Below are 11,377 nucleotides of genomic sequence, written 5' to 3'. Positions count from 1 at the left end.
CGCAATCAGTGGCTGGGCTGTGTGTGTGTGTGCGTGTGTGTGTGTGTGTGTGTGTGTGTTTTTTTGTGGATGTGTTCACGATGATGCATGTACATATATCTGAGGCTTTGCCCACTGTTGACTCTCCTTCCTATAAAGGAAAGCCTTTTCCGATCTGCACGGAGACAGCCCTCTACCATTGTGCTCCCAGAGAAAAATGTCTTCCTCCTCGTGATTTAAAGTTGCAGCTGCAATACAAATCAACCTCTTCAAGGACAGACGCCGCGCCGAAACTACCGGAAGATTACTCTGTTGCTATGGCATTCTCTTTCTCTCTCTCTCTCTCTCTCTCTCTCTCTCTCTCTCACTCTTTCCTTCGACTCTCTCTCTCTCTCTCTCTCCATCTCTCTCTATCTCTCTCTCTCTCTCTCTCTCTCTCTCTCTCTCTCTCTCTCTCTCTCTGTCTCTCCCATAACTCACTGGGGGTGATGCATAGCAGGTGTCAGTGGTCTCCTCTGTGCGACCAGCCTCACACCGTTCTGCAGATTGTGACGCTCCGATTGGCTCCCAGTGACTCGTGAATCAGCAACAATCTTGCAAGAAGACATGTTTCTGAAACATACAAACACACACACTCATTCACACGCATACACACACATACACACACACACACACATGCACACGCATACACACACATACACACACGCACAATCACATACACACACACACACACGCACATGGGCACACACCCTTTAGGAAAATATAAAATTTTAATCTTTATGTAAAACGAGGAACATAAACCTGAGGTGTCTGCCTCCCAAAGCCTTTTGGGGGCCCTAAGCAGTATTTGCTACAAGCCTTTTTGGGACCCTCTCCCACCACCACGGAGTCATCTGTGCTTAATGATTATTGACAAAAACTGCGGGAGGGGGGTTGTAGGAGCCGCATTTAAGTTTTTTATGATTTGAGTGACTCACTAATTTCTCCTTCTTTCCCACCTTTGGTGAGTGCACACCTGCGACAGGTGCTGATGGTGCACCCTTTAAATAGGCCACGGAAGTGCATGACGTGGAGAAGGCTGGCAAGCAGATACAGTTATTGACCGTCTGTTTGTGAACTGTGCAGCTTGATATATATTATGCATCCTTAATTTGTTATATTTTATTTACAATAAATGACGGCCAAAGGACGGTCTTGGACAGTCAAACTCTTACTCTTTTTTGGACACAAACTGCGCGTCAAACAATGCCATCACCAGCTTTTTCCGTGTGGGGACAACTTGGGATCTTGGGGTTATAGGAAAAACCCAACCACGGTTTTTTCGCCATTACAGGGGTCTTTATGCAAAGATGCATAAAGACCCCCTCCTCCAATTTCTCAACACACGATTGGGGGCCCCCTGGTGGCCTCTGAAACAGATAAGAAGCAGATGAGCAGGGGAATGTGTGGGCATCTGCTGCTGTTTGTGTCTGCATGCATGTCTAGGTGTGTGTTTTTAGGTGTCTCTAGGTGTGAAGGTGTTTGGTTGTATGTGTGTGTATGTAAAGTGTATGTTCATGGGTGTTTTAGTGTGTGTGTGTGTGTGTGTGTGTGTGTGTATATATATATATATATATATATGTATTCTCAGATGTCAGACATGGAAGTTGAACCTGCTCTTCATCTCCAGAGGGACCGGCCCTCCATTAATTCCCTGAGCAGACCCCCGGGTGTCAGGTGGGGGTGTCAGGTGGGGTATGAGGTGGGGGTGGGGGTGTGTGGTGAGCCCCAGGGCAGGGAGGGCCGGTGTGTCAGAGCCTGTTGGTGAGGATGGTGTAGAGGAGCTAATAGAGGAGCTGACAGGGAGCCTGTTGGTGAGGATGGTATAGATGAGCTAACAGGAGAGCTAACAGGGAGCCTGTTGGTGAGGATGGTGTAGAGGAGCTTACAGGGAGCTAACAGAGGAGCTAACAGGGAGCCTGTTGGTGAGGATGGTGTAGGAACTAACGGGGAGCTAACAGAGAGCCCGTTGGTGAGGATTTGGTAGAGGAGCTAACAGAGGAGCTAACAGGGAGCCTGTTGGTGAGGATGGGGTAAAGGAGCTAACAGAGGAGCTAACAGGGAACCTGTGTTCCTAGCAGGGTGGAACCCCTCGCTGTGTCAATAACCTGAAGCCTCTGTCGGCTCCCTGGGAACAGAACGGCTCCCCTCTCAGTCCTCATGGTCAAGAGAACATACCGCCTATGTCATCTCTCTCTCTCTCTCTCTCTCTCTCTCTCTCTCACACACAAACAAACACACACAAATGCACATGCACGCACACACACGGTGATAAACACAAGAACAATCACATACATTGACAAACACAAACCCATGCACATGCACACACACACACACACAGAGTGATAAACACAAACACAATCCCCCACTCTGACAAACACACACGCAACCATTAAATATACAAATCCATTAAACCACACACACATGCACACACACGTCCATTAAACACTTACACACACATAGCACTCTTTTTAATTTGCTCACTGTGACACGCAGCATTGTGACGTGAGGAACTATGACAAACACACACACACACACACACACACACACACACACACACACACACACACACACACGCACACACACACACCTAGCCAGCATGTTAACTCCTCAGCATCAGAGGACAGTGTTGGTGGTTCAGCGCAGGGAACCAGAGATCATACAGACCTGCTGCTGCTCTCTCCTGATTTAGAAGCACACACACACACACACACACACACGCACATACATACACACACAAACACACATATACGCACACACACAGACACACGCACAATATACACACAGGCACGCATACACATGCATACACACACTGTGGCAGCCCCGATCGTCGGCGGCTGAGGTTTCCGAAGGAGACGGACCAAACAAGGTGTGGGTTAACGGTCTTTTATTTCGTATAACCACTCATGCAGAAAAAGGGTAACAAAGGAGTCAACTCAGGTTCTTCCTGGTCTGGGAAAAAGGACACCGCGCCGGGTCTGGTCCTGCTGCGGGGGGCGGGGTCTCAATCCCCGGCGTCTTCGGCTGCTTCCTTGGGGGAAGCGTAATGGCGTTAGCGGGGGGTCGGGTAATCTCCACCTACTGCGTCTTTCCCACTCGGTCGCGTTCCCCCGACTGGTGTCCACGCGGTCGTTTAGTACTCTCCGCCGTCTTGCTCCGCCGGGTGCTCCGCATCTCTGTGATTGCGCGGGTGCGCTCGATGCGCGCTCCCGCGTCGCTGCGCCGAGCGGCACATATCTCCCCCTGACTACCTGCCCGCGGAGAGGGCGCTGGCGGGGCTCGAACTCCTCCGTTGGATCGGGGTTGCCACACACCCCCCCCCTCAGCTGCAAATCGGGGTCCGCCCGGCATAGGCCTAGGCAGGCGTCCCTCCGGGACAGTGTGTCTGCGTTGGCATGTGCGCGTCCGGGCCGGTGGACCACCTGGAAGTGGAAATCCTGCAGGGCCAGGAACCAGCGCGTCACCCGGGCGTTGGTATCCTTGGCCATGGCCATCAACTTCAGGGGGGCGTGGTCTGTGACCAGGGTGAAGGTGCGTCCGAGGAGGTAGTAGCGGAGCTTCTGCACGGTCCACTTTATAGCCAGCGCCTCCTTCTCCACGGTCGAGTAGGCTTTCTCGCTGGCCAGGAGTTTCCGGCTGATGTAAGTCACCGGGTGCTCCTCGCCCGACCGGACCTGGGATAAGACCGCTCCCAGGCCCACCTCGGACGCGTTGGTGTGGACGACGAAGGGGAGGTTGAAGTCCGGGGTGATCAGGAGGGGCTCGGTGCAGAGGGCCCGTCGGAGGCACGAGAACGCCTCGTCGACCTCCTCTGCCCATAGAGGAACTGCCTCTGGGTAGCGTGTGGCGTAATCCACCATAACTAGGACATAGCGGTGACCTCGACTAGTCTTGGGGAGGGGACCTATGATGTCTAGCCCCAGCCGGTTGAACGGGACCTCTATCAGCGGCATCGGTATGAGGGGGTTCCGGACATTGGGTCTCGGGGCGGTGTGTTGGCACTCGGGGCATCATCACCAGAGATCATACAGACCTGCTGCTGCTCTCTCCTGATTTAGAAGCACTCACACACACTCGCACTCACACACACAAACACACACGCACATACATACACACACACAAACACACATATACGCACACACACAGACACACGCACCCACACACGCACAATATACACACAGGCACGCATACACATGCATACACACACTGTGGCAGCCCCGATCGTCGGCGGCTGAGGTTTCCGAAGGAGACGGACCAAACAAGGTGTGGGTTAACAGTCTTTTATTTCGTATAACCACTCATGCAGAAAAAGGGTAAGTGGGCAGTGGGGTGGTGGGATCAGAGCCACATCCTCTCCTCACGTCTCTGATGTTGATCTACATGCACCTCTCCACCATAGAGAGTGCCACCGACCGCCGTCACGTGACCATCAGGCGTTGCCCTGGGTAACATGCAGACCTGCTGCTTTCTGACATGTCACTGATTGTAATCAACAGAGTACTCGTATAATCGGACTCAGGTATAGCAGCTTGAGCCCCTAACTAGCCCTGAAGTAGCTTGAGCCCTGATGCATTTAACGACCTCCCCGATCCTACCAGTGGTCTAGAACCGTCTCACAGCCAGATACCTTGACTCCTGCTAGCTATAACCTAGCATGAAAGTTTCATTTGACGGTTGTACAACAGCACAGTTTCTCAGTCCGTAACAGAGAGACTAAAACAGGAATTACCTAATGAATCAAAGAGTGAGCCAACAAAATGGCTTCCCTGAATGGGATACGATGTGCTTTCCTAGCCCTGAAGCTAGGCTACTAGCTACAAGGGTTTTCAATGGATAACTATTAGAAGAGTAGTTATCCAGCTGCCTTACTAGTAGTTACGCTACTAGTAGTTATTCATTCAGCTTTCAGGGTCAGGCCTAGTGCTAGTTATCCATTCAGCTTCCAGGGCCAGGCCTAGTGGTAGTTATCTGTTTACAGCGCCCTCGTGGACCGGGGGACTCTGGGTGAAATGTGACACGCAGCAGGCTTCTATCAGCTAGCCTCTCTCTCTATCTGCTAGTGTCAACAAACTCCCTATCAGCAGAGATTCACCCTCCAATCACCCTCACAGCACAATCCTATCAGCACAGAGATTCACCCTCACACACATTCCTATCAGCACAGAGATTCACCCTCCATTCACCAACTCACAGTCATTACAGCTGAAGTTTAGGAGGCCGTGAGAAGCATCCCACCCTGGTGGAGGAGAGCTAGGGGACTGGGGCCTTAGACCAGCGCAGTCGGCTGAAGGAGGTGTTAGCGGGTCGTACTGTGTTCCAGCAGCACAGAGACAGTTTCCTGTTCCTTAAAGAGAACTCATACACTGATTAAAGCTTGCAGAGGACAATCTACCAAGGGTTGAAACATTCTGAGCTAACCACTGCTGACCAGGTGTCCACCAGTCGCTCTAGATGCCCACCTCCAGCTACAAGATGGTTAAGTGGGTCTGCCTGCAGGCAGACCCACTTAACCATCATGTCGTCATACAGTAGAGATGAATCTAACGTCTGACCTGTGTGACTCTGTGACAGCTAACTGCTGCTAACTGGTGTTAGCTACAGTGCTAACAGCAGTCATAGCACTGTAGAGAGAGCCTCGGACATGGGTTATCTTTCAGGAAGAAACCAATCCGCTTAGTAAGTGATCTGACGCGGGTCGTGACCTTGGCCAGCAGGCTACACATGTCTGTGTATGACTTCAGGAAACAACAAGGCCTTAAGCCTCTAATCCCAGCCCCAGGGTTCAGGAGGTCACTGTGGCTCCAGAGAATCAGAGCTCCAGCTCTGCTCTGATAAGACTGAGGAGCGGGTCTTGTCAGAGCAGGACTTATTCAGAGTAGTCCTGACCCCTAACGACCACACCAGGGTAGAGTAGTCCTGACCCCTAACGACCACACCAGGGGAGAGTAGTCCTGACCCCTAACGACCACACCAGGGGAGAGTAGTCCTGACCCCTAATGACCACACCAGGGGAGAGTAGTCCTGACCCCTAACAACCACACCAGGGGAGAGTAGTCCTGACCCCTAATGACCTGTGCCCTTAGCAAGGTGAGAGTAGACCTGTCCCTTAACAAGGTGAGAGTAGACCAGTCCCTTAACAAGAGGTGAGAGTAAACCTGTCCCCTTAACAAGAGGTGAGAGTAAACCTGTCCCCTTAACAAGAGGTGAGAGACCTGACTCCTTAACAAGAGGGGAGAGTAGACCTGTCCCCTTAAGGGGAGGTGAGAGTAGACCTGTGCCCTTAACAAGAGGTGAGAGTAGACCTGTCTCCTTAACAAGAGGTGAGAGGAGACCTGACTCCTTAACAAGAGGGGAAAGTATACATGTCCCCTTAAGAGGTGAAAGTAGACCTGGCCCTTAACAAGAGGTGAGATTGGACCAGTCCCTTAACAAGAGGTGAGAGAAGACCTGTCCCCTTAAGGGGAGGTGAGAGTAGGCTTGTCCCCTAAACAAGAGGTGGGAGTAGTCCTGACCCCTTAAGAGGTAAGACTAGGCCTGTCCCCTTAACAAGAGGTGAGAGTAGACCTGTCCCCATAACAAGCGGTGCGAGGGGACCTGACCCCTTAAGAGGGGAGAGTAGACTGTCCTCTTACAGAGGGGAGAGTAGACCTGTACCCTTAAGAGGTGAGAGTAGACCTGTCCCCTTAACAAGAGGTGAGAGTAGACCTGTCCCCTTAAGACATGAGAGTAGACCTGTCAACTTCACAGGGGTGAGAGTAGACCTGTCTCCTTAACATGGTGAGAGTAGACCTGTCCCCTTAACAAGACGTAAGAGTAGACCTGTCCCTTAACAAGAGGTGAGAGTAGACCTGTCCCTTTAAGAGGTGAGAGTAGAATTGTCCCCTTAACAAGATGGGAGAGTAGACCTGTCCCCTTAAGGGGAGGTGAGAGTAGACCTGTGCCCTTAACAAGAGGTGAGAGTAGACCTGTCCCCTTAACAAGAAGTGAGAGGAGACCTGACTCCTTAACAAGAGGGGAGAGTATACCTGTCCCCTTAAGAGGTGGAAGTAGACCTGGCCCTTAACAAGAGGTGAGATTGAACCTGTCCCCTTAACAAGAGGTGAGAGTAGACCTGTCCCTTAACAAGAGGTGAGAGAAGACCATCCCCTTAAGGGGAGGTGATAGTAGACCTGTCCCCTAAACAAGAGTAGGGAGTATTCCTGACCCATTAAGAGGTTAGAGTAGGCCTGTCCCCTTAACAAGAGGTGAGAGAAAACCTGTCCCCTTAACAAGCAGTGAGAGGAGACCTGACCCCTTAAGAGGTGAGAGAAGACCTGTCCCCTTAACAAGAGGGGAGAGTTGACCTGTCCCCTTAAGAGAAGAGAGTAAACCTAGTCCCCTTAACAAGAGGTGAGAGTAGACCTGTCCCCTTAAGAGGTGAGAGTAGACTTACCCCTTAAGGGGAGGTTAGAGCAGACCTGTCCCTTAACAAGGTGATAGTAGATTTGTCCCCTTAAGAGGTTAGAGTAGACCTGTCCACTTAACAAGAGGTGACAGTAGACCTGTCCCCTAAACAAGAGGTGAAAGGAAACCTGACCCCTTAAGAGGTGAGAGTAGACCTGTCCCCTTAACAAGAGGTGAGAGTAGACCTTTCCCCTTAACAAGAGATGAGAGTAGTCCTGTCCCCTTAACAAGAGGCGAGAGTCAAACAGTCCCCTTAAGAGATGAGAGTAGACCTGTCCCCTTAAGAGGTGAGAGTAGACCTGTCCCCTTACCAAGGGTGAGAGTAGACATGTCTCCTTAACAAGATGAGAGTAGCCCTGTCCCCTTAACGAGAGGTGAGAGTAGGCCTGTCTCCTCGACAAGAGGTGAGAGTAGACCTGTGCCCTTAACAAGGTGAGAGTAGACCTGACCCCTTAAGAGTTGAGAGTAGACCTGTACCCTTAACAAGGTGAGAGTAGACCTGTCCCTTTAAGAGTTGAGAGTAGACCTGTCCCTTAAGAAGGTGAGAGTAGACTTGCCCCTTAAGGGGAGGTGAGAGCAGACCTGTCCACTTCACAGGGGTGAGAGTAGACCTGTCTCCTTTACAAGGTGAGAGTAGACCTGTCCCCTTAACAAGACGTGAGAGTAGACCTGTCCCTTAACAAGAGGTGAGAGTAGACCTGTCCCTTTAACAAGATGGGAGAGTAGACCTGTCCCCTTAAGGGGAGGTGAGAGTAGACCTGTGCCCTTAACAAGAGGTGAGAGTAGACCTGTCCCCTTAAGAGATGAGAGTAGACCTGTCCCCTTACCAAGGGTGAGAGTAGACATGCCTCCTTAACAAGAGGTGAGATTGAACCTGTCCCCTTAACAAGAGGTGGAAGTAGACCTGGCCCTTAACAAGAGGTGAGATTGAACCTGTCCCCTTAACAAGAGGTGAGAGTAGACCTGTCCCTTAACAAGAGGTGAGAGAAGACCATCCCCTTAAGGGGAGGTGGTAGTAGACCTGTCCCCTAAACAAGAGTAGGGAGTATTCCTGACCCATTAAGAGGTTAGGGTAAGCCTGTCCCCTTAACAAGAGGTGAGAGAAAACCTGTCCCCTTAACAAGCAGTGAGAGGAGACCTGACCCCTTAAGAGGTGAGAGAAGACCTGTCCCCTTAACAAGAGGGGAGAGTTGACCTGTCCCCTTAAGAGAAGAGAGTAGACCTAGTCCCCTTAACAAGAGGTGAGAGTAGACCTGTCCCCTTAAGAGGTGAGAGTAGACTTACCCCTTAAGGGGAGGTTAGAGCAGACCTGTCCCTTAACAAGGTGAGAGTAGACTTGTCCCCTTAAGAGGTTAGAGTAGACCTGTGCACTTAACAAGAGGTGACAGTAGACCTGTCCCCTCAACAAGAGGGGAAAGGAAACCTGACCCCTTAAGAGGTGAGAGTAGACCTGTCCCCTTAACAAGAGGTGAGAGTAGACCTTTCCCCTTAACAAGAGGTGAGAGTAGTCCTGTCCCCTTAACAAGAGGCGAGAGTCAAACAGTCCCCTTAAGAGATGAGAGTAGACCTGTCCCCTTAAGAGGTGAGAGTAGACCTGTCCCCTTACCAAGGGTGAGAGTAGACATGTCTTCTTAACAAGATGAGAGTAGCCCTGTCCCCTTAACAAGAGGTGAGAGTAGGCCTGTCTCCTCGACAAGAGGTGAGAGTAGACCTGTGCCCTTAACAAGGTGAGAGTAGACCTGACCCCTTAAGAGTTGAGAGTAGACCTGTGCCCTTAACAAGGTGAGAGTAGACCTGTCCCCTTAAGAGTTGAGAGTAGACCTGTCCCTTAAGAAGGTGAGAGTAGACTTGCCCCTTAAGGGGAGGTGAGAGTAGACCTGTCCCCTTAACAAGAGGTGAGAGTAGACCTTTCCCCTTAACAAGAGGTGAGAGTAGTCCTGTCCCCTAAACAAGAGGCGAGAGTCAAACAGTCCCCTTAAGAGATGAGAGTAGACCTGTCCCCTTAAGAGGTGAGAGTAGACCTGTCCCCTTACCAAGGGTGAGAGTAGACATGTCTCCTTAACAAGATGAAAGTAGCCCTGTCCCCTTAACAAGAGGTGAGAGTAGGCCTGTCTCCTCGACAAGAGGTGAGAGTAGACCTGTGCCCTTAACAAGGTGAGAGTAGACCTGACCCCTTAAGAGTTGAGAGTAGACCTGTACCCTTAACAAGGTGAGAGTAGACCTGTCCCCTTAAGAGTTGAGAGTAGACCTGTCCCCTTAAGTGTTGAGAGTAGACTTGCCCCTTAAGGGGAGGTGAGAGCAGACCTGTCCCTCAAAAACAGGTGTGAGTAGACCAGTCCTTTAACAAGGTGAGAGTAGACCTGTCCCCTTAACAAGAGGTGAGATTGAACCTGTCCCCTTAACAAGAGGTGAGAGTAGACCTGTCCCTTAACAAGAGGTGAGAGAACACCTTTCCCCTTAACAATAGGTGAGAGGAGACCTGACTCCTTAACAAGAGGGGAGAGTATACCTGTCCCCTTAAGAGGTGGAAGTAGACCTGGCCCTTAACAAGAGGTGATATTGAACCTGTCCCCTTATCAAGAGGTGAGAGTAGACCTGTCCCTTAACAAGAGGTGAGAGAAGACCATCCCCTTAAGGGGAGGTGATAGTAGACCTGTCCCCTAAACAAGAGTAGGGAGTATTCCTGACCCATTAAGAGGTTAGGGTAGGCCTGTCCCCTTAACAAGAGGTGAGAGAAAACCTGTCCCCTTAACAAGCAGTGAGAGGAGACCTGACCCCTTAAGAGGTGAGAGAAGACCTGTCCCCTTAACAAGAGGCGAGAGTCAAACAGTCCCCTTAAGAGATGAGAGTAGACCTGTCCCCTTAAGAGGTGAGAGTAGACCTGTCCCCTTAAGAGATGAGAGTAGACCTGTCCCCTTACCAAGGGTGAGAGTAGACATGCCTCCTTAACAAGAGGTGAGATTGAACCTGTCCCCTTAACAAGAGGTGGAAGTAGACCTGGCCCTTAACAAGAGGTGAGATTGAACCTGTCCCCTTAACAAGAGGTGAGAGTAGACCTGTCCCTTAACAAGAGGTGAGAGAAGACCATCCCCTTAAGGGGAGGTGGTAGTAGACCTGTCCCCTAAACAAGAGTAGGGAGTATTCCTGACCCATTAAGAGGTTAGGGTAAGCCTGTCCCCTTAACAAGAGGTGAGAGAAAACCTGTCCCCTTAACAAGCAGTGAGAGGAGACCTGACCCCTTAAGAGGTGAGAGAAGACCTGTCCCCTTAACAAGAGGGGAGAGTTGACCTGTCCCCTTAAGAGAAGAGAGTAGACCTAGTCCCCTTAACAAGAGGTGAGAGTAGACCTGTCCCCTTAAGAGGTGAGAGTAGACTTACCCCTTAAGGGGAGGTTAGAGCAGACCTGTCCCTTAACAAGGTGAGAGTAGACTTGTCCCCTTAAGAGGTTAGAGTAGACCTGTGCACTTAACAAGAGGTGACAGTAGACCTGTCCCCTCAACAAGAGGGGAAAGGAAACCTGACCCCTTAAGAGGTGAGAGTAGACCTGTCCCCTTAACAAGAGGTGAGAGTAGACCTTTCCCCTTAACAAGAGGTGAGAGTAGTCCTGTCCCCTTAACAAGAGGCGAGAGTCAAACAGTCCCCTTAAGAGATGAGAGTAGACCTGTCCCCTTAAGAGGTGAGAGTAGACCTGTCCCCTTACCAAGGGTGAGAGTAGACATGTCTTCTTAACAAGATGAGAGTAGCCCTGTCCCCTTAACAAGAGGTGAGAGTAGGCCTGTCTCCTCGACAAGAGGTGAGAGTAGACCTGTGCCCTTAACAAGGTGAGAGTAGACCTGACCCCTTAAGAGTTGAGAGTAGACCTGTGCCCTTAACAAGGTGAGAGTAGACCTGTCCCCTTAAGAGTTGAGAGTAGACCT

The sequence above is a fragment of the Gadus chalcogrammus genome, chromosome 2, assembly GCF_026213295.1.
Source record: "Gadus chalcogrammus isolate NIFS_2021 chromosome 2, NIFS_Gcha_1.0, whole genome shotgun sequence".
Classification (NCBI taxonomy): domain Eukaryota; kingdom Metazoa; phylum Chordata; class Actinopteri; order Gadiformes; family Gadidae; genus Gadus; species Gadus chalcogrammus.
This window is presented reverse-complemented; position numbering follows the sequence as displayed.